Consider the following 21,821-nt stretch of genomic DNA (forward strand, 5'->3'; position numbering starts at 1 on the left):
GATCCCTCTGCACACCAATGCTTCTAAAATGTTCTGCTGTACTCTTTCCCCCTTTACCTCTAAACCTGCAACACCTCACACTTGAATTCCATCTGCCATTTCTGTCCATATCTGTAACTGATCTACATCAGAATCAGAATCAGGTTTATTATCATCGGCATGCAATGTGAAATTTGTTAACTTAGCAGCAGCAGTTCAATGCAATACATAATCTAGCAGAGAGGGATAAATAATAATAATAATAAATAAGATAAAACATAATAAACAAGTAAATCAATTACATATATTGAATTGAGATTTTAAAAATGTGCATAAACAGAAATACTGTATATTTAAAAAGTGATGAAGTGTCCAAAGCTTCAATGTCCATTTAGGAATTGGATGGCAGAGGGGAAGAAGCTATTCCTAAATCGCTGAATGTGTGCCTTCAGGCTTCTATATCTCCGACCTGATGGTAACAGTGAGAGAAGGACATGCCCTGGGTGCTGGAGGCCCTTAATAGTGGATGCTGCCTTTCTGAGACACCGCTCCCTAAAGATGTCCTGGGTATTTTGTAGGCTAGTACCCAAGATGGAGCTGACTAGATTTACAACCTTTTGCAGCTTCTTTTGGTCCTGTGCTGTAGCCCCTCCATACCAGACAGTGATGCAGCCTTTCAAAATGCTGTCCATGGTACAACTATAAAATTTTTTGAGTGTATTTGTTAACATGCCAAATCTCTTCAAACTCCTATTTAAATATAGCCGCTGTCTTGCCTTCTTTATGACTACATCAATATGTTGGGGCCAGGTTAGATCCTCAGAGATCTTGACACCCAGGAACTTAAAGCTACTCACTCTTTCCACTCTGATCCCTCTATGAGGATTGGTATGTGCTCCTTCGTCTTACCCTTCCTGAAGTCCATAATCAGCTCTTTTGTCTTACCGATGAAAAAGGATTCTGCTGTATCCCTTGACAAAACTACTAGTCTGCCTGTCTGCATCTTCATCCCAGTCAGTTATATAAATTACAGGGTAAAATAAATTTTATCCCAGCACTGACCCCTATGCAACACTACTGGACACAGACCCCCATTCTTCATGGGAACAACATCTGCTATATACTATCCTCAAAAATTATCGTCATCTCAAAAAAACTCTATCAAATTTATAAGACATAAACACTCAGGAAGAAGGGAAGTCAAATGTTTAAAAACTAACCCTATTTCTATATTTTGTCTGACCTATTGAGTATTTCCTGCATTGTCAATGTTGATTGTTCCCTAATTCTGAAGATTATCACTCTTATGATATTTAGTAATTATTGGAATAATTCTCAATGGTATAAATTTTGTGAATTAAGAAGGCAAGAATAAACAATTCTTGAATCAAGTCATGATTCAAAACTTGAAAGTGTACTGGATTGTGATGTGCAGTAATCTATTATCTACAAGATGAAATGTACAGGCTGGTGCAATGGGATAGATGGGAGATGACATCTATTGTTGAGGAATGCACTTTGGTATAAGATGAAAGAAAAAAATGCAATGTAGGCTGGATGGAACAGATATAGAAGCAAGAACAGGCAAATCTGTGGGCATATCTGCATATTTCATTCTTCGGTTGTCCATCGATTTTGATGTTGACTGAGGCCTGGGCAAGGTTGTATGGAAGACCGGCAGTTGCCCATGCTGCAAGTCTGCCCTCTCCATGCTACCGATGTTGTCCAAGGGAAGGGCACTAGGCTGATACAGCTTGGCACTAGTGTTGTCGCAGAGCAATATGTGGTTAAGTGCCTTGTTCAAGGACACAACACGCTGCCTTAGCTGAGGCTTGAACTAGCGACCTTCAGATCACTAGACCAACGCATTAGCCACTTGGCCATGCGCCAACATTTCATTCTAAATGGCAAATTGAGAAAATGCTTAAAAATACAAGATCCTGATTCTTAAAAGAGCGGCACTGAGTGCAAGATCAATGAAGTCATGATATCACTTCATCCACATATTGAGCATTGTATTCCATTCCAAGTGCCACTGTTTCAGAAAGATGTAAAGGCTTTAGAGAAAGAACAGAAGAGATTTACCACAGTGATTCATAGAATGAGGGACTTCGGTTTTGTCTCTAGACCAGAGAAGCTGTTCCTTTTGGAATAAAGGACGATGTAAGGAGATCTGATAAGTATTTAAACCCTTGAAGTACACAGAGAGAAACTTGCTGTTGGTTAAAGGATTAAAAACCAGGTAAGTATAGATAAAAGACGCCTGGCAATTGAACCATAAGTGACATAAGGGTTGAACATTTTTATGTTCTGAGTGCTCAGGGTTTGGAATACAATTCTTTGATAGTACTGGAATCAGACTCAATTGTATCACTCAAAAGGGAGCTGGATGAATAGAATGGAAGACTTCGTGGGACTTTGACAAGTAGATAGGAGAGCAGGACTTGATGGAGCTGATTTAGATTTGATGAGGTTAATGACTTCCTTCCTGCTCTAACCATTCTGTAATCCACAGCTTGATATCCAGAGTGCCATTGAGGCCACCTGCTCTGATCAATTTAACAGCACTTGAAATGCAGCTTGGAGCAAGCTGACATATTGCTTGGTCTAATATCAATTTCTGCTCCTTTATTACTTCAGGCCCTCTGAATTGATGAGTTCTTTAATTTGCAAAAGTTTTTCACTGCAAAAAAAAATAAACTGCTGGAGGAATGGGAGTTTGCTAGCCACTGATTTTCAGAAGTTTAGAACATGCTTAATTTAACTAAATTTCCACCCTTGCAATAAAGTTAAAGATTATATTACCAATTAAGCTCTTTTACATTCACAGTTAATACTAACTCAGCTAAAACACGTTTCTCATTAATAGGGTAATTTGGTGATTCGTTTTAATAATGTTTCTACTCCTACTGATGTGTTGTATATTTGGAAATATTATCCTGCAATACCATTTTAGATTACACTTGTGAGTGACATTAACCGCCTACTTAATACTGCATCTTTAAATAATTAGGTTGAAATACCTCAAAGGAATTCATACTCATTTGGTAACTCATTATACAGTAACTGTCTACAGAATGAATACAGTTATATTATACAGTAATCTTGATGCCATGCTGAAGCTTTAGTAACCATTTGTAAATTATATTCCTTCCAAGTGGCTGTGGATGTGCTAGATATGTTGGTTACAGTGCAAACTGCAATTAGAATGACTCTTCTAACACGATCATAAAGAATTTCTGGAACAGAACTTCGGTAAGATCAAGTTTACTAAACGTAATTGGAAATTAAATAATTATTTTTTTCTAACTACCACAACCTGAAATATTCCACAGATCTGTGTTGCAAATGTCCAGATAATGGGTTACTTGCAGAAAGAAATTGGCTTGAATACGGGGCATGCGGGGATGGATAACTCATCTCCTTCCACTTTAAGCCACAAACTTTTCAATCACCTCGGTGAGTTATTAACTTCAAACTTTCTGCATAATCACTCAAAGAGTTGAACCACATGTGCATGTAACGAGAGCTGTATAACCCATCTCCTTCTATCACAGGCCATGAACTTATCAATCACCCCTGCTGTGGACACTTTCTGGAGGTCCAAGATCCGTATGCTCCACGACCGCTGGACTAAGTGTGGAAGTGTAAGAGGGGACTATGTTGAAAAAAAAATGTGCTAGGTTTTCTAAAATTGACTCCTTCAACCTTAGACTACAAACTGATCAATCACCCCTCGTACATATACTGTATGTTACCACATACAACCCTGAGATTCATTTTCTTGTGGGCATGCTCAACAAATCTACGGAACAGTAACTATAACAGGATCAGTTCAGGATCAACCAGACTACAGAAGACAGCAAACTCTGCAAATGCAATAAATAACAATAAATAAATAATAAAAATAAAAATAAATAATAAATAAATAAATAACAAGAATGAATAGCGATAAATAACAAGAACATGAGATGAAGAACCCTTGAAAGTGAGTCCATTGGTTGTGGGAACCTTTCAATGATGGGGGAAGAGAAATCGAGTGTAGCTATCCCATTTCGTTCTCTGCCATGATTCTTATCATTGATGCCCCATAATACTTAATCCTCAGCACCTTGCTCTGCTCCTTTTACACACATGGTGGTGTGACCAGATTCAATCCTAAATCCATCTACTAGTTTATAAATGACACTATTATAGTAGGCTGAATCTCCAATAACAATGAAGGAGGAAGAAATAAAGAGCCTAGTGGCGTGGTGTTATGATAATCCTGCCCTCAATGTCAGCAAAACAAAAGAGCTGGTCATTGACTTCAGGAAGGTTGGGGGGTGGGTGCAGAGTGCGTACACTCTTGTCTGCATCAGTGGTGCTGAGGCTGAGGGGTGAAAGCTTCAAGTTCCTTTGTGATCCAGCAATGTAGATACCACAGCCAAGAAAACTCAGCAGCACCTCAACTTCCAGAGAAGGCTAAAGAAATTTGGCATATCCCCTTTGATCCTCACCGATTTTTATTGATGTGCCATAGAAATCATCTTACAAGGATGCATCATACTTAGAGTGGCATCATGTGCAGAATCGTAGGTGCAGCTCAACACATCACCAAAACCAGCCTACCTCCATGAACCCTGTCTAAAGTTCTTGCTGCCTTGGTGAAGTAATCAACACAATCAAAGACCTCACTCACCCTGGGCATTCTCTCTTCTCCATCCTCCCATTAGTTAGAAGATACAAAAGCTTGACCTACCACCAGGCTCGAGGATAGCTTCTGTCCCACTGTTATAAGAATATTGAATGGTCCTTTGGAATAATAAGATGGACTCTTGACCTTACAATCTACCTTGTTTTTGGTCTTGCTCCTTCTTGTCTGTCTACACTGCACATTCTCTGTCACTCTAACACTTGAGTCTGCATTCTGTTATTGTTTTGCCTTGTACTACCTCAATGCAGTGCTGTAATGAAGTGATCTGTATGAATGGCATGCAAAGCAAGTTTGGTACTTGTGACAATATTAAACCAATTTAGCAACTACCCTTTCTCTTCAAATGTTACATCCTGTTTCTCTGAATCCCCTCCATCAATATGCCTACCACCAATGTCACACTCACCAATCTCTAGTTTCCTGGCTGGTTTTTGCTACCACTTTTAAACAATAGTACCATATTTTCCACTGTCCATTCTTCTGGAACTTCTCCTTTGGCCAGAGATGAAGCAATAATATCTGAATATACCTTAGAGCAATTCAAAGCTGAGCTTTGTGCTTGTTCTCTCCATATTGCAGGCTTAGGGACAAGGGTAATCCACAGGACAAGTTTAAGAAATTTAATCAATAACTTCCCCTTCCAGAAAACATTCCCTCTTTTTAGGGATTTGAGCAGAACAAGCAGGCAGGTTGTGGGCATATCCTAATGTGGAGAGGTGTAAATTACTTTAGAGGAAAAGCAAGAGCAAACTTTTACACTGAAGGAATTATTCAGCTTTAAAAAACATAAAATCTTTAATCATTTTACACATCAGTAATTGATCAATTTTACTCTTTGAGTTTAATATTGTACTTTAGCTATCAATGATAGTTTCAAAGATCAATTGAAATCCTTTGAAGGCTTTGAAATCCTTGTTTGTTTACAAACGTGCTCCAGTGGTTTATTTCAATTTCTATTGTTAGAATGTTACACCAGGCCACACTAGTGAGAAAGTACCAGTTTGTTTCAATAAATAACCCATAGAATATTAATTTTCATTGAATATCTACTATAACTGAAGTTTTATACTTTTAGAAAAAAAGCTGAATTTATGGAGCAATGATGGCTAAGAGCTGACAATGTCCATTAACTTGGTTCTTGAAGATTCGGATAGATAAGCAGTAAAACTAAGATAAAATCCCTTTATAATAGTGTAGTACTATGCATCCTTTGACTGTAATATTTAAATGAGAATAGGACATTATATTTCTTCATAATAAAAACCGTGCAATCCAAGTTGAACCTCTACGTGTAAAATGTGATCTTTGGGAATCGATTCATTGATTTATCTTGAAGGAAATTTGTATATTTCTTTCTCAGTTTCCATTCCATGTATTACTATTGAATAAGTGCAGTCTGTTTCATTATTTGCTACCCCTTCTACATTACCACACCACCTTAACCCTCCCTACTTGCTTGAAAGCCTACTATTTCAGAGTGTTTGTAGAACTATTATGATCCACCACAGGATGGTGCTGTTGGAACTTTGGAAGCTGTTGCCCAGCGGCGCCAATCTGCCAGTTGAGGAGCAGTTGTAACTATTTGGAGCATGTCTACTTGAGCAAATAGGACTGAAAGTAAAGGAACTCGGTGACTATTGCCCGGTACATGCATCCAAAGTGATGAAGTGTTTTATAAAGCTGGTGTTGAAGCATGTCAGCTCCTGAGTGGTGATTTGGATCCATTCCAATCTGCCTACTGAAGCAGCAGGTCTACAGCAAATACCATCTCATTGGCGCTTCTCACAACTTTGGAACATCTGGGCAGCAAAGATGCAAACATCAGGATGCCCTTTATTGATTACAGCTCAGTATTTAATACCATCATCCCCTCAAAACTAATAAGTAAACTCCAAGGCTCAATACCCCTTGGTATTGGATCCTGGATTTTCTCACTTGCAGACCCCAGTTAGTTCAAATTGGCAAAAACATGTCCTCCACAATCTCCATCTGCACAGAGCACCCCAGGGATGTGTGCTTAGCCTCCTGCTCTACTCGCTTTACACCTATGACTGTGTTGTTAAGTACAGCTCCAAAACCATATACAAGTTTGCTGATGACACCACTGTTGTGGGCTGTATTTAAGGTGGTGATGAATTAGCATACAAGAGGGAGACTGAAAATTTGGCTGAGTGGTTTAATAACACTAACCTCAGTCAATGTCAGTAAGACCAAGAAACTGACTGTAGACTTTAAGAGAGGGAAACCAGAGGTCCATGAGCCAGTAATCATCAGAGGTGGAGAGGGTCAGTAACTTAAAATTCTTGGGTGTAACTATCTCAAGGATCTGTCCTGGACCCATCATATAAATATAATTGCAAAGAAAGTACAACAGCATCTCTATTTCCTCAGGAGTCTGCGAAGATTCAGCATGTCATCAAAAACCTTGGCAACTTCTATAGATGTGTGGTGCAAAGTGTGCTGACTGGCAGCTTTACGGCCTGGTATGAGAACACCAATGCCTTTTGAACAGAAAATCCTACAAAAGGTGGTGGGTTGGGCCCAGTACAGCACAGGTAAAGCCCTCCCAACAACACAAAACATTGCTGTAGAAAAGCAGCATCCATCACCAGAGATCCTCAGCACCCAGGCCACGCTCTTTTCTCACTGCTGCTTTCAGATAGCAGGTACAAGTGTTTCCGGACTTACACCATCAGGTTCAAGAACAGTTACTACCCCTCAGCCATCAGGCTCTTGAACAAAAGGGGTAACTACACTCATTGTGTTTCCCACAACCCATGGTCTCACTTCAAAGACTCTTTATCTTGTTATTTCATACTCGTTATCTATTTCAATTCATTTCTATTTGCATTTGCACAGTTTGTTGTTCATCGATCCTGTTTACAGTTATTGTTCTATACATTTGCTAAGTATGCCCACAGGGAAAAGAATCTCAGGGTTATATGTGGTGACATCTATGTGCTCTGATAATAAATTTTACTTTGAACTTTAAGAAAGAAAGTTTCTTTTGAGGGGTTGAGGAAAAGATTAGGAATGTGGCAAGTGCCATGCAATGTTGACAAAAAAGATTAAAATCAAATTAAAAGGAATTGGAGGACCTATATTAAGGCTGGTTATCATTAACATCCGAAGAGTGATGTGTGCTGTGCTTCACACATACAGTTTCAGCACAGCACCAACATTCTGAACCATTCTGGAGCTCTTTTGTGTATATTAGAGCTCGGTTAGGAGTATCTGCCACCTGTGTTCTATATTTAGAAGCTGTGCTAAGTCCATTTTGAGGCGTTCATACTGATATGATTAATACGTTATTTTAATAAGCCAGGACCTGCCGTGAAGTCTCGTCCACCTGTGATGACTGCTGCCATATGAATGAGTTATAGGTTTATTTTTTCCACATCTGTTGATGTCACCTTGCTACCACATGCCATCCCTTCATCCTAATCCAGGGAACTGCAGCTTGACATGGTGACGTGGTATTATTTGATGCAAGACTATCAGATGGGTGGGGTTAGAGGGAGGAGGAGTGCAGGGGATGATGACCAAAATAAGACACCCCCACAAGTCATAAATTCAGGATGCTGGAAATCTTGAGCAACACACACTGAAAGCTGGAGCAACTCTGCAAGCCAGGCAGAATCTATGGAGGAGAATAAACAGTGGCTGCTTTGGGCTGAGCCCATTGATCAGTCTTTATTCCCTCCATAAATGCTACCTGGCTTGCAGTACCTCCGGCATTTTCAGTTAACTGACTGAAAAACATCCTCCTGGATTTTGGCAACTGTGAAAAGACAGCAAGGGCATGACTGTTTCTGTTGGTTCTCGATGCAAACAAAGCATTTCGCTGTATGTTTCAGTGCACATGTGACAATAAAGCTCACCTTTATCTTTAATCCATCACAACTTTCCACAGTGCCAAGTTGCATCATTTGTGCATGCATCAAGAAACAGGAGTTGAAAAATAAATGTTTTGATTTATAAACATGAGATTCTGCAGATGCTGGAAATTCAGAGTAGCACATGCAACATGCTGGAGGAACTCAGCAAGTCAGGTAGCAACTATGGAGCGGAATAAACAGTGGAAGTTTCGAGTCCTGATGAAGGGTCTTGGCCCAAAACATTGACTGCTGTTTATTTCTTTCCATAGATGCTGCCCGACCTGCTAGGTTCCTCCAGCGTCTTGTGTGTGTTCTGCTAATTTATTTATTTACATACAGATTCTGTGAGTGAAAATATTGTTCATTAAATTTTTGGGGAGTGATTTGTGAATTCTGTAGGAGCAAATTTTTGTAATCTGAATGGCAGTGATACAGGGGTTGTCTAGACTAGTCTGAGTATGGAGAAGTAAGTACTGTAAACTTTTCCACAGGAGATATGGGTGTATACCATAAATAAATGGTCCGTAGGTTTGGAACTTGCTATGTATTTCCAGTCCCTGAGGCATTCTGATACCTGGTATACTGAAAGCACTTTAATGTAATTAGGATGCTACAAAATCTTGAAGAAGCAGTCGATTCCTTGCAGCAGTAAGGGAAGGTAAAGGGCTCTGACAGTAGCGCAACAATAGGAATGAAGATTTGGAAGAATGGCTGGTGGGTAGAAGAGTTATCAAGGTGATGATTTCTGGAGTGGCTGTATTTAGGAGAAGCTCTGGCACAATGTGTGCGGAGGGTGTTTAGCAGTGTTTCAGTTGGTATCTTGAGCATAGGGCACTAGAGTGGATGTCTGTAAGAAGCTCTTCAACAATGCATGCTTGCTATTTATCTCTGTTTAAATTTATATTTAATATTTCCCCCTGTTTTGAACCAGCTAACAGTTTACAAGATAGTTGCTTATAGGCTGGAAGTTTGGAGGCAGCCTCTCTTGTAGGAACAAACAAATTTGATGACAGTGGTTAAGTGATAATGAATGGGCTCAAAACTATCCTTCAGGTTAAAGAAAATTTATCAAACTCCTGTTTGGTTGTTTTTTGATAATAATTAAAAATAGATAAATCCAGGATGTTACACGTTTTCAATGTTCATAGTAAATGTTTTATCTAAGTATGTATAAGCTACCTTGAGAATCATTTTCTTTCTCACAGGCATTTAGAGGGGAAAAAAGGTATCCAGTAGAATAATACAAATGACTCTACATAAATAGACAAGGATTGACAAACAACCAATGTGCAAAAGAAGACAAACTGTGCTAATAAAAATAACACTGATGCATGAGTTATAAAGAGTCTTTGAAAATGCTGAACAATCTACACTTCAATTCCACATAGTGGTGATTAAAGCTTCCATTCCAGTTAGTGCTTATAGGTTAATAACTGTTCCTGAACCCGGTGGTGTGGGACCTAAGACTTCTATACCCAAAGATGGTAGCAAGAAGAAGGCATAGCCTAGATGGTGGAGGTCTTTGATGAAGTGGCATAAGCATCACTGGGAAAGCCACTATTCATTACCCATCCTCAACTTTTCTTGTGAAAGCAATGGTGATAAGTTTGTGATTTATCATGCCCTTCAGAGAGCATTAAAGGTAAATCATAAATTCATCAGATTATGTAAGGACAGCAGATTTCCTTCCCTTAGGAGAAGAGAACTTGCTTATTATGACACAGAAGGAGGCTATTTGGTCATTAAGTCCATGCTGGCTCCCAACAGAACAATTCCTACCCGTACTCCCACCCTTCACCTGGTGCTAATACCTTGTAGCCTTGCAACTTATTCTTTATCACATGTCGACCTGCTGTCATCAGTTCTTTTTTACTTGCACCAGGAGATAATTCATAAAAGCCAATTAACCTACCAGCATGGCTCTAGGATGTGGGAAGAAGATAGAGCATCTGGCAAAAACTTGTATGGTCACTTGACAGAAAGTGCAACAGAGATCAGGATCAAACTTGGGTGTTTGGAGCTGTGAGCCATTAGATATATTAGATTTATTAGATGTGGGTCTGTGACATTCTGATAATTTCAGGGTCATCACTTCTGATGAACAATCCCTGTGGTATCCTTATAATTACAATGTCCCAACTTGAATAGGACTCATTTATTTCAAATCTGTTTCTTGTAAGTGAACTAATCATTAATTTAATCCAATATATCACCTGCCATATGATACACTGTAATTCCATTTATTAATCTTTGTGTGATACCCTATTGATGGTCTTCTGAAAACTTCCTAACAACAGATTCTTATATTTTTCCTACATTTATTCTTAGGCTAACAGATCTGTCGTTCCCTTTGTTCTCTTGCCCTCCTTTCTTAAACAGTAGGGTTAGACTTTTCCTATCTTACAATTTGTGGGAGCCATTATAGAATCCATGACATTTTTGAAGGTAACAGTCAGTGCATTGATTTAACTCTGCCACCCCTTTCAAAACGATTTGAAGTACAGTAGGTCCCCAGGGCCTGGGGATTTATCAGCTTTCAGCATATCTCTAGTACATCCTCTTAGCATCTTGACTGTAAAGTCCCATCAGAACCTCAGAATTTGCAATAACATCACCCCATTTTTCTCTTCAGCGACCTTTCCTCTTGACACAACCCCTTTATCTTAGAAATCAACTTAATAAACCTTCGCTGAACTGCTTCTAAATGATGATTTGATGCACAACAAGAAGTGGAAGCCAGTGAACAAGTCAAGAAAACAATTCATTAACACTACCGACTTTAGTTTTTCTCTTGGGGCTTTATAATGATTAAAGCCATTCTCCTGTAGCTTGTCACAATGCTATTCTACATGAAGCAGGTTCCTCTCCAAGAATTGTGACACACTGGGCGGCAACCTTGCAATTTCTTTAGCGAGGCTGAGTTGCTAATACAACGCTCAACCCAACATGGATGGAAAGTATGCAAGGAGGGGGTAGGATTCGAGCCTGGGATCACTCGCCTCAAAGTCCGTGCATATCTCTTTATGCCAACTATCTGCTTGAGCAATTCTAGCAGATTGTTGCAGTAATCCTACACTGATCCCATTTTATTCTTGCCGCTTTTCCATTACTTCCTCCAGGTTCTATCCTTCACCTACATATGTCTTTTGGAATGAGGAAGGAAACTGAATCACATGGTCACAGGGATTATGTGGAAACTCCACCAACAGGGACCAAGGTCAAAAATGAGCATGAATTACTAGACCTGTGTGGGGAAAAAGCTCTATCTATCAGCTGTACCATTGAGCAGTCTTTACTGTCCCACAATCTTTAACTGCTGTCACGTGTTTGCACCATCTGTAGCAGGATAAACTGCAGATTGAATCTGCCTCAGAAATGACATTTACCATGGAGGACTGGGGACCTGTACAAACAGGAAAAACAAATCAGTTTGGAAAAATTGTTAGTGAGATCTCCAGGGTCTGTATCGGGGGAATAATTAACTCCATAATAAATTATGTAAAATAAAAACAGAGGAAAAAAATTGATTTAAATCAGATTAAAATAACAAAGAAAAATCTTTAAAACACATTTTAGTATCTGTGAAAAAGAAATTCAACCTATGTAACATATTTTCAGTGCCTGAGAAGAGATACATACTTGGATAATAAATTTTTACTTTAAGTTTGACTTTGAGTAATTAAGACATATCAAGCTGTTAAACTGTCTCATGAATTTTGATGGCAGATCTCTTAGTGAAATATTAGGAGCAATCAACAAATTATGGCATTGATGGCAGCCACTTAATCTGCCATGTGTTGTTGGCCACAAAATGAACTCTTTATATTCATAAAAACACAAAATGCTGGCAGAACTCAGCAGGCCAGACAGCATCTATGGGAGAAATTCGGCCCGAAACGTCGTCACTACCTCGTCCCATAGATGCTGTCTGGCCTGCTGAGTTCTGCCAGCATTTTGTGTTTTTATTTATTTCCAGCATCTGCAGATTCACACGTGTTGTCTTTATATTCATTCCAATTCATAGTTATTGGTCCATAGCCTTGAGGCTTTCTTGCACCATTCTCACAGGCAGAGAATACCCATCATATTTTGGGTCATTCCTCCATCACTCCCATTCTCTGTTTCCTACAAATGGGCTTAAACCTATATTGTGACTGGCCATTGCTATGGAAGTACAGTGTGTCCTGTATATCCAGCTCATTTTCTAAGTGCATACGTGATTAAATCTTGCCTAACCCTCTTCTATTCCAAACAAAATTACCTCTGCTTAGCTAACATCACCTTTGTAAATTTCTTCTGCAGCTTCTCTGGTGCTAACACATCTTTGCTATTATAACAAATGCCAATTTCTGTTTATGACATTATTTACCTACCTATGGGCAAGCATACTAAGATCCTTCTTTTTTTATACACCTTAGCATCCTACCATAGATTGTGTATTCTGCCGACTTGTTTGCCTTTATCAAATTCATTAGCTCATGCTTTCTCTGCTTCAAAGTAAGTTTATTATCAAACTACATGCATGTCACCTTATACAAACCTCAGTTTCATTTTCTTGCATACATTCACAGTCAAGACAAAGAAACACACTAGAATCAATGGAAGACCTCACACAAGATAGGCAAACAACCAATGTGCAAAAGACAACAAACTGGGCAAATAGAAAACAAAAATGATAATAACAAGAGTTCAAAATTGAAGACATCTTCCCAGAAACAAAGGGACACCTTTTGACAATACAGGACCAGGTAGTTAATGCAAAATTTATCAAAAATACATATAAAGGACCAACAAATTCAAGATAATAAATGCTAATAGAAACTAGAAAAATTTGCTTAATAGATGTAGCCATTCCAAATGCATATAATATACAGAAATCAATAAAACCACCAGAAATATGCTGAATTCAGAGGAGATTGAGAGACTATGGAACATGAACATGGTATACTTTGTTCTAATAGTAATATCTACAACTGGAATTGTCCCCAAATCACTGCACAATGGCATTAAACAATTAGGCCTACACAGCAATATTCAGAAAGCCACAATACTAAACATCACTAGAAGAGTCTGAAAGTTCCTGGTAACTGAGAAATGAGTGTGCTTGGCTATGCCTGTACCTCAGGTTTTACCATCTTGAGCTGAACATGAGATGAAAAGTCCTTGAAAGTGAATCCATAGGTTTTGGGTACAGTTCAGTGGTGGGGTGAGTGAAGCCTGATGGTTGAGGGGTAGTATCTCTTCCTGAACCTGGTAGTGTGGGTCCTGAGGCTCCTGTCCTCTTTACTGACAGCAACAAAGAGAAGAGAGGGCGGCCTGGATGGTGGGGGTCCTTGATAATGGATTCTGCTTTCCTGGACAATGCTCCATGCAGATGTGCTCTGTGGTGGGGATTGTTTTACCTGTGATAGACTGGTCTGTATCCCCTAATTTTTGTAGGCTTTTCCATTTGAGGGCAACGGTGCTTCCATACCAAGCTGTAATGCAAGCAGTCAATATATTTTCCACTGCACGCCAATCGAAGTTCACCAGAGTTTTAGATGACACACTGAATCTACACAAATTTCTAATAAAAGTAGAGGGGCTTCCATGTTTTCTTTGTAATTGCACTTGCATGCTGGATGCAATGCAGATCCTCTGAAATGATAATACTAAGGAATTTAAAGTTGTTGACCCTCACCAGCACTAATCCCTGATGACGTTCGGCTCATGGACCTCTGGTTTCCACCTCTTGTAGTCAATAATCAGCCCTTTGGTCTTGCTGACATTGCTGTTGTGACACCATTCAGCCAGATTTTCAATATCCCTCCGATATGCTGATTTGTCACCACCTTTGATTTGGCTAACAATAGTGGTAAAACTTGATCACTCCTTTAACGTTTTCTTGTGGAGGAGGTGTCCATTTGCACAATCCTTTATGAGTTTTATATTTGTGGGGTTGCTAGAAGTTGCTGCCTGATTTACTACTTTGACTTTGGCACTACCAGGTACTACAACCATCAGGCTTTTGAACTAATGTGGATAACTTCATTACTCTGAACTGATACTATGACCTACAGCCTCACTTTCAAACACTCTTTACTGCTCATGCTCCCAGTATTATTTTTATTTGCACAGTTTGTCTTTTGCACATTGGTTGTTTATCAGTTTTTGTCTTGCGTATAATTTGTCGTAAAATTCTATTTTTGTCTCTTTTCTGTAAATGTCTGCAAGAAAATGAGTCTCAAGGTAGTACACATAGCATATATGTACTTTGATAATAAATTAACTTAGAATTTGAACTTTGAAGTTATTTTTATCATAAAATCTGTCTTGCTATTTGTTACTGTCACATGCTTGGTTGCCTAGTGAGTTGTTTGTCTTTTCATTAACTCCTCACTTTCTCTTTGAGTTTGGGCTGGAATTCCACAATGTGACTTGACTTCCTGCAAGATGTCAGTGACTGAGAACGATGGAGGGGAATTTTGCAGTCTCCCCACTACCTTGTGGTGCTCACTCCAGTACTCCCCACTTTTCAGTCTTCTTTGGTACATCATTGTTGCCAGCTGGCTCCGTTAATTAGTGACCATAGTGAAAAGTAATGGGAGAGCAATTGTCTTCTGCAAGCTCAGACTGGTGTCTGGTATGTGTTATTGTAGCTTGCCTCATCTGTCATATCCTTACATATATTTAAATGTAGCTTTTCTGTTAAGGAGATGATCATGCAGGTGAAAATCATCATTACCCTTGTTAGTTGAAAGATTTAGTAACCTGCAAGGAAAAAATATATAGGCACTACAGAGGTATCTTTGCAAAGAAAATCTTCCTTTGCTGTGAGAATTTAGAGGAATGAACAACAGCTGCTCCTTTTACGCCAAAACCACAGGGATGATCTCTGATGTTACACAAACAGGTGCAGATGTCTGTGAGTTAACATGTTGAGATGCACAGAACTCAAAGGTTATCTGACCCACCAGAGAGCCATTACTATAAAAATCGAATTGTATTACTGTTAAGAGATCTTTAGCACCTGTTATATGATGGCTCTCTAGATAGCAATGCACAAAATGAAACATGGCCTCATGATAGAGATGGATTTTATGGCACTAATGAACCTTGGAGAAATGGTTTTGACATTAGTTTCTTCACTCACTATTGACCTCACTCTCATAAGCTACATTCTTGGCTATTCTATTATATTCCGTAAGGTTATTATCTTTAATATAAATTTAAAATATCCTTCAAACAGTAATCAAAACATATACTTTAAAGTATTATTGTGTATATTGTTGAATCTAGCTTGCTGTGCAGACTGTAAGTTTCTACTGTGTTATTGGTGGAACTTCCATTTCTTGAAAAGGAAGATGAGTTTTTAAAGAAAAGCACATTGGCTTCATTTCATAAGGATTGCTAAAATGAAAGTGTATCATTCTGTGGTGGCGGTGGCCATGGTACAACCACATCCCATCCTAGTGAGATGTTTATCACAGCTAATTATAAAGAGGCAGTGTCTACTACAGCAGAGTGTTTATTGGGTTCTGATTAGGACAGGGGTTGGCAATGGGTTAAATGCAGGGCTGTGCTTTGAGAGAAGTTCCCTCATTTCTCTCATTTATGTCACTATTACGGGTATGAAACAATTGCACTTCACTGTTACCCTGTTGAGCATTTTGATGGAGCACTGTAAATTCAAGGTTAAAGCTAATGGACAACCTGTTGAAGATTCCAGATGTGCTGCCATCCAGAGTCTGCCCTCCCATTGTCAAAGGCTTTATGGATTAATTGTTCCTTGGAGTCAGTAAATTTCTCCTGATTCTATTCTTGTAGCAAGCATGAAGAGGCTGTTTGGAGATCACAGATTATTTATTGCTCCTTAACAACTGTCCTTTTTAGTGAAGGCCTTGAAATAAAGTATTTATAGCCAGCGAGCTACATCCGTCCTCTGATGCAGATACTCCACATCTTTACTACTCACCATAGTGCTGAGTCAGTTGTGTTGTCACAAAGAGAAAGATCAAATTCCCTCCTGAACATCACAAAGTCTGAGTGTGTAACTGCACGGGAAGGAATATTTCTACAATGGTGGACCTTCCAAGTCCCATGCTTAATTTGATCCTCTAAATCATCAAACTGAAATTGTGTCATGTTGCAATATATAAATCTTACTAAAATGCTTGTAAAATTGGATTTTACGGAGTAATTAGAGTCCAATGATACAATTGGGTATTCCAGTATGCCATTCCAATCCCTGCCCATCTGGGTTTGCATCATAACCAACACTTCTAAATTAACAGGATTAACTAGCTTTAGTCTTTAGGGTGGTGGGTGGAGGCGTGTGTCTACTAGACGAGGTGTAAGGCACTTCTTCCCTCCATTAGCCAGGTCAACCTTGGGCAAGGTATTGCACCTGTTTAGACCCCCAATCAGGATCATGTGAAGCCATGAGAGCAGGTGGTGGATGATCGAATGAGCAGCTGGTGCAAATCACATGACCTGGTCATACAAACCACTGACATCAGGCAGACGATCTCTGAAGTGTATTGATAATGGCTGGGGTCACCTGTCTTGTAAAGACACTGCACAGAAGAAGGCAATAGCAAACCATTTCCGTAGAAAAAATTTGCTGAGAACAATTGTGGTCATGGGACCGTGATCAGCTGCATCATACAGCACTGCACATAAAAATGATGAGTCTTCAGAATGGAGTGATAAAGAGCTAAGAGCATTTGAGGGGAAGGAAGACTTTTACCCAAAGGGTGGTTGGAATTTGGAATGTACTGCCTATGGCTGATGAAGGCAGGTACTTTCAAAACATTCAAGAGATGTTGAGAGAAACATTGGAATTTGCAAGGCATAGGTGGCTAAGGACCAAATGTTGGTAAAAGGGATTAGCATGGACAGATATTTGATGGTCATTGTTGAAATAATATTCTTGTTTCTGTGTGGTATAATTCTATGACAACAAATTGCTAGAGAGGATGAACAAGGAGTTATAAATTTCTAGTAAAAATTGGGTATTGCATGTTGAATTTGTGAAAATATGTAGAATTGACCTGATTTTTGATGGAGAATTATCAATTATTAAAAAAGGATACTTCAACCCATGGTAGGTCAAGGAAACCAATTAAGGAACTTAATGAATTTGTATAACATGTATTATAAGCCAGTGAGTTTTATAAAATTACAAAAACCCAAGGTTCCCTTTGCTGTAAAGTGAACAACCAGGTCACATTAGTTTCTTATCATATACAGTACATCCTTCCTGATGCTGGACTGAATGGGAGAAAGTGACATGCTTGTGATAGACTGAGACAGTGCTTACCATTCCATCTAGGTTATTAATAGAAAATTAGTAGTTGTAAAGGAAAGAAACTATCTGATTGTGTGCTGGCCATAGAAACCCTCATGCAGGTACTTTCCTAATGTGACTAAGACATGAAATCCTTTAATATGTGAGGCTTCGGACCAACTGCTGGGGAAAGGGATTAACCAAAATTACTCTTCTTTGGGAAACATGGCAAAAATGAACCAAATAGCTTCCCTCTCTGCCTTTAATTTGTCCTGATTCTAAGATTCTATAATATCCTTCTGTTAGTAATCTTTATTTCCCCTTTCCAAAGGAGGTTTATTCAGTGATGATTGTGTCACATCTTTGCAATAATACAGTATTCCACAATTCACGTGATTAGCAATCAATAGATACAAATTATAACTCAGTCAAAAAGAGAGTCGGGTTTAATATCCCTGGCATATGTCATGAAATTTGCTGGCTTTGTGGTAGCAGTACAAGGCAATACAGAATAATAGAGGGAAATACTGTAAATTACAGTAAGAATATATATGTTAAATAATTATCACAAAAAGAGAATAAAAAGTAGTGAGGTAGTGTTCATGGGTTCAATGTCCATTCAGGAATTGGATGGCAGAGGGGAAGAAGCTGTTCCTGAATTGTTGAGTGTGTGCCTTCTGTCTTCATGTAACACCATGGTCCTGAAAAACGTCATCTCGTTTTTACTGTGTACTGTACCAGCAGTTATGGTCAAAATGACTATAAAAAGTGACTTGACTTGACTTGACTTCTGTACATCCTTCCTGATGGTAGCAAAGAGAGCAAGGCATAATCTGGTTGATGGGGGTTCTTAATGATGGATGCTGCCTTTTTGAGATATTGCTGCTTGAAGATGTCTTGGATACTATGTAGTGTAGTGCCCATAATGGAGCGGGCTAAGTTTACAACTCTCTGCAGCTTATTTTAATCCTGTGCAGTAGCCCGTAACCCATCCCCCCTTCCATACCAGATGGTGGTGCGGCCAGTTAGAATGCTCTCCATGGTACAAGACATTTGCAAGTGTCTTTGGTGACATATGAAATCTGTGTGATCAGCAAGTTTATAGATTGCATTTGAACTGTGCCTAGCCACACAGTTATGGGTGGAGAGAGAGTAGAGCAGTGGTTTAAGCATGCATCCCTGATATATGCTAGTTTCAATTGTCAGCAAGTGGGGGTGTTATTTCTGATCCATACATGTTGCAGTTTTCCAGTTAGAAAGTCAAGGATCTAGTTGCAGAGGGAGGTACGGAGGGCCAGGTTTTGGAGCTCAAGCCATCTCTATCCAGAACTGTGGTGAACTACATGTCTGGACACGCCCCCTGCTGACTGCTCCTGTGGCTCCTCCCACAGACCCCGGTATAAAGGCGATTGGAGGCACTGCTCCTCCCTCAGTCTCCAGGATGTTGTGTGATGGTCTCTTGCTGCTGACAGTGCTTTCTTCCAGCTAATAAAAACCAATCTCTCACCTCACGTCTCCGAGAGTTATTGATGGTGCATCAAGAAAAAATTCATCTCCTGTGGCAGACACTGGTCTCAAAGTCCCCAGTGTATCTGTGGATTGCAGTAATTTTGGTTGCAATGTGGATTTCTTCAGGATTGTTTAATGTAATTTCCAGTACAAAAGTGTAAAGGAGAACAAAATAATTATTACTCCAGATCCAATGTAGCACAAAAAACATTATAAGATACAGAACAGAATAATTTAAAAAATCAATAAATATAAGTACATAAAATAGCTTGTATACATAGATTGTACCTTCATAAAGTGACGTTGGGAACAGGAGTGCCTGTACAGATGGTGACTGACAGGAAGTGATAAACTATTGGTGGTTGGGTTCGTGGGTGGAGGTGTTGATCAACCTTACTATTTAGGGAAGGTAACTGTTATTGAATCTGGTTCTCCTAGCATAGATATTATGTTACCTGCTTCCTGATGGGAGTGGGGCAAATGGTCCATGAGCAGGGTGGGTTACATAACACCTTGTTATGTAAGGTGTGTTTCTGGCCCTTTTCTGGCATCTTTCTGTATATGTGTCCTTGATGGCTGGTAGGCTGGTACTAGTGATATACTGGTCAATTTTGATTACCTGTAGTGGAACTTTCTGTCTGACGCAGGGCAGTTTCCATTCCAAGCTGTTCTGCAGCTTCTTGGGATGCTCTCAGCTGCACACCTGTAGAATGAAGTGAGTATAGATGCACAAAGTCCAACTCTCTTCACCCTCCTCAGAAAGTAGAGGAGTTGGTGAGCATTTTTCATTATGTAGAAAATGTTCTGGGACCATGAGAGGTTCTGCGAGATGCGCACGCCTAGCAGTTTGAAACTCCTTTGTGCCTTTTGTTCTGATGCTTAACCAATGTGGGCAATTGAATGTCCAAAACTTGCTGAAGTGGAATGGCATGTGAAGGAGCTGCATCTTGCAGATATGCAGAAGGCCAGGAGATTTTGCAAGACTAAATACAGATCATGATTTATCATTGAGCACTGTTTAATGGTCAAGTAATGTTGCTCCACTGTTTGCATTGTACAAACACCTTTGGCTTCAGTCATCTGCTATTTTAAAGAACTTGCTGAATTTTCAATGAATTACCTTTACAGAAAATTAAGTCTAGTGACTAATAGCTAAATGATTACTCTTTTATTAGTGATGTGATAATTGTTAACACATGCATTATTACCTATCCCATAAAACAAACCATTTTAAAACACAGACTCTTTTCTGGAGGCTGTGAATGATTGTTGGTAACAATGCGTTAAAATGTCAACTTTATTTACTTTTTTTTCACTTGGCCTTCTTGTTTACTAATTTTGAAATCCTGTCTTCTTTTGCTTCTCTTTATTTCTCTTCCTGCACCTGTTAATTCTAATTTGTCACTTTTGTTTAACCTTTTCTTATTTCATGTTGCTCAAATCTTACTGGTTATAGAATTAGACTGTTGGCCATTTAGGTCGTGGGCAACTTTTAGACCACAGCTTCCTGGATATCATCAGCTTGTACTTCTAAGGTAGGGGCTTCACTGAAAGGCGTATGACCTAAAATGTCCAACTTTAGTAGGATTCAGGCCATCTGCACTACTTCCTGAATGGTGGGAAAGGTATATTTGAGCATGAAAACAAAGGTGGGCAGAGTTACACTGCGCCAGATTAAAATGGACGAAGAGGCTCCAAAGTTCACTTATGATATGTAGATTTTGAGAAGTGGTATTTTGAAATTATTAGGATTATAAAACATTTTAACATGTATTGAAAAAAATGTGCTGTATTGTAATTGTAATGGATAAATAAACGAGAAGGAGGAACATCAGACTGCTCTGCTCGTCCATTTTATAACTGGCTTTCCTCTCCATTCCCCACAACCCACAATTCTGCTATACATATTCATTTTGCCTTTTTCAACCTTGAATATCTTGAACAATATGGTACCTAAAGCTCTAAGGGATAGAGATTTCTAATGGATTATAATTTTCAGAACCAAGAAATTCTAGCTAATCATCATAAATAGTTGATTCTACATTTCCCCATGTAGTGATCTTCACAGAATCAAAAGAAGGTACTAATTAAATGTCAAAGATTTTTCACAGGCACCTGAATAACATAATTAATAATCATTTTATAAGTATGAGCCATTAGTTTTAAAAAAATTAAACTTTTGAGGAAGGCAGAAGACTGAGAATGTAAATGAGGTTTGTTCCATTGAGATATCTAACATACTTAACATTTAAATTTAATTTGAAATTAATAGACATTGTTCAGTGTTATTGCTGCTGAAAATATTTGAAAAGAATGAGATAAATTAATTAAAACATACTTGATATCAACACTGTGGCTGAGAAGTTGTGATAAAAACTTCTCTTTTCTTTTTGAACATGATGTGAATTGAACTAAGAGTTATTAGATAGTGTGTCCCAAGGTTCACACATTAAATGAATTTAGTCAACATCAATTTAGTCCTTTGTGAACA

This window comes from Hemitrygon akajei, chromosome 8, assembly GCF_048418815.1.
Source record: "Hemitrygon akajei chromosome 8, sHemAka1.3, whole genome shotgun sequence".
Taxonomy (NCBI): Eukaryota; Metazoa; Chordata; class Chondrichthyes; order Myliobatiformes; family Dasyatidae; genus Hemitrygon; species Hemitrygon akajei.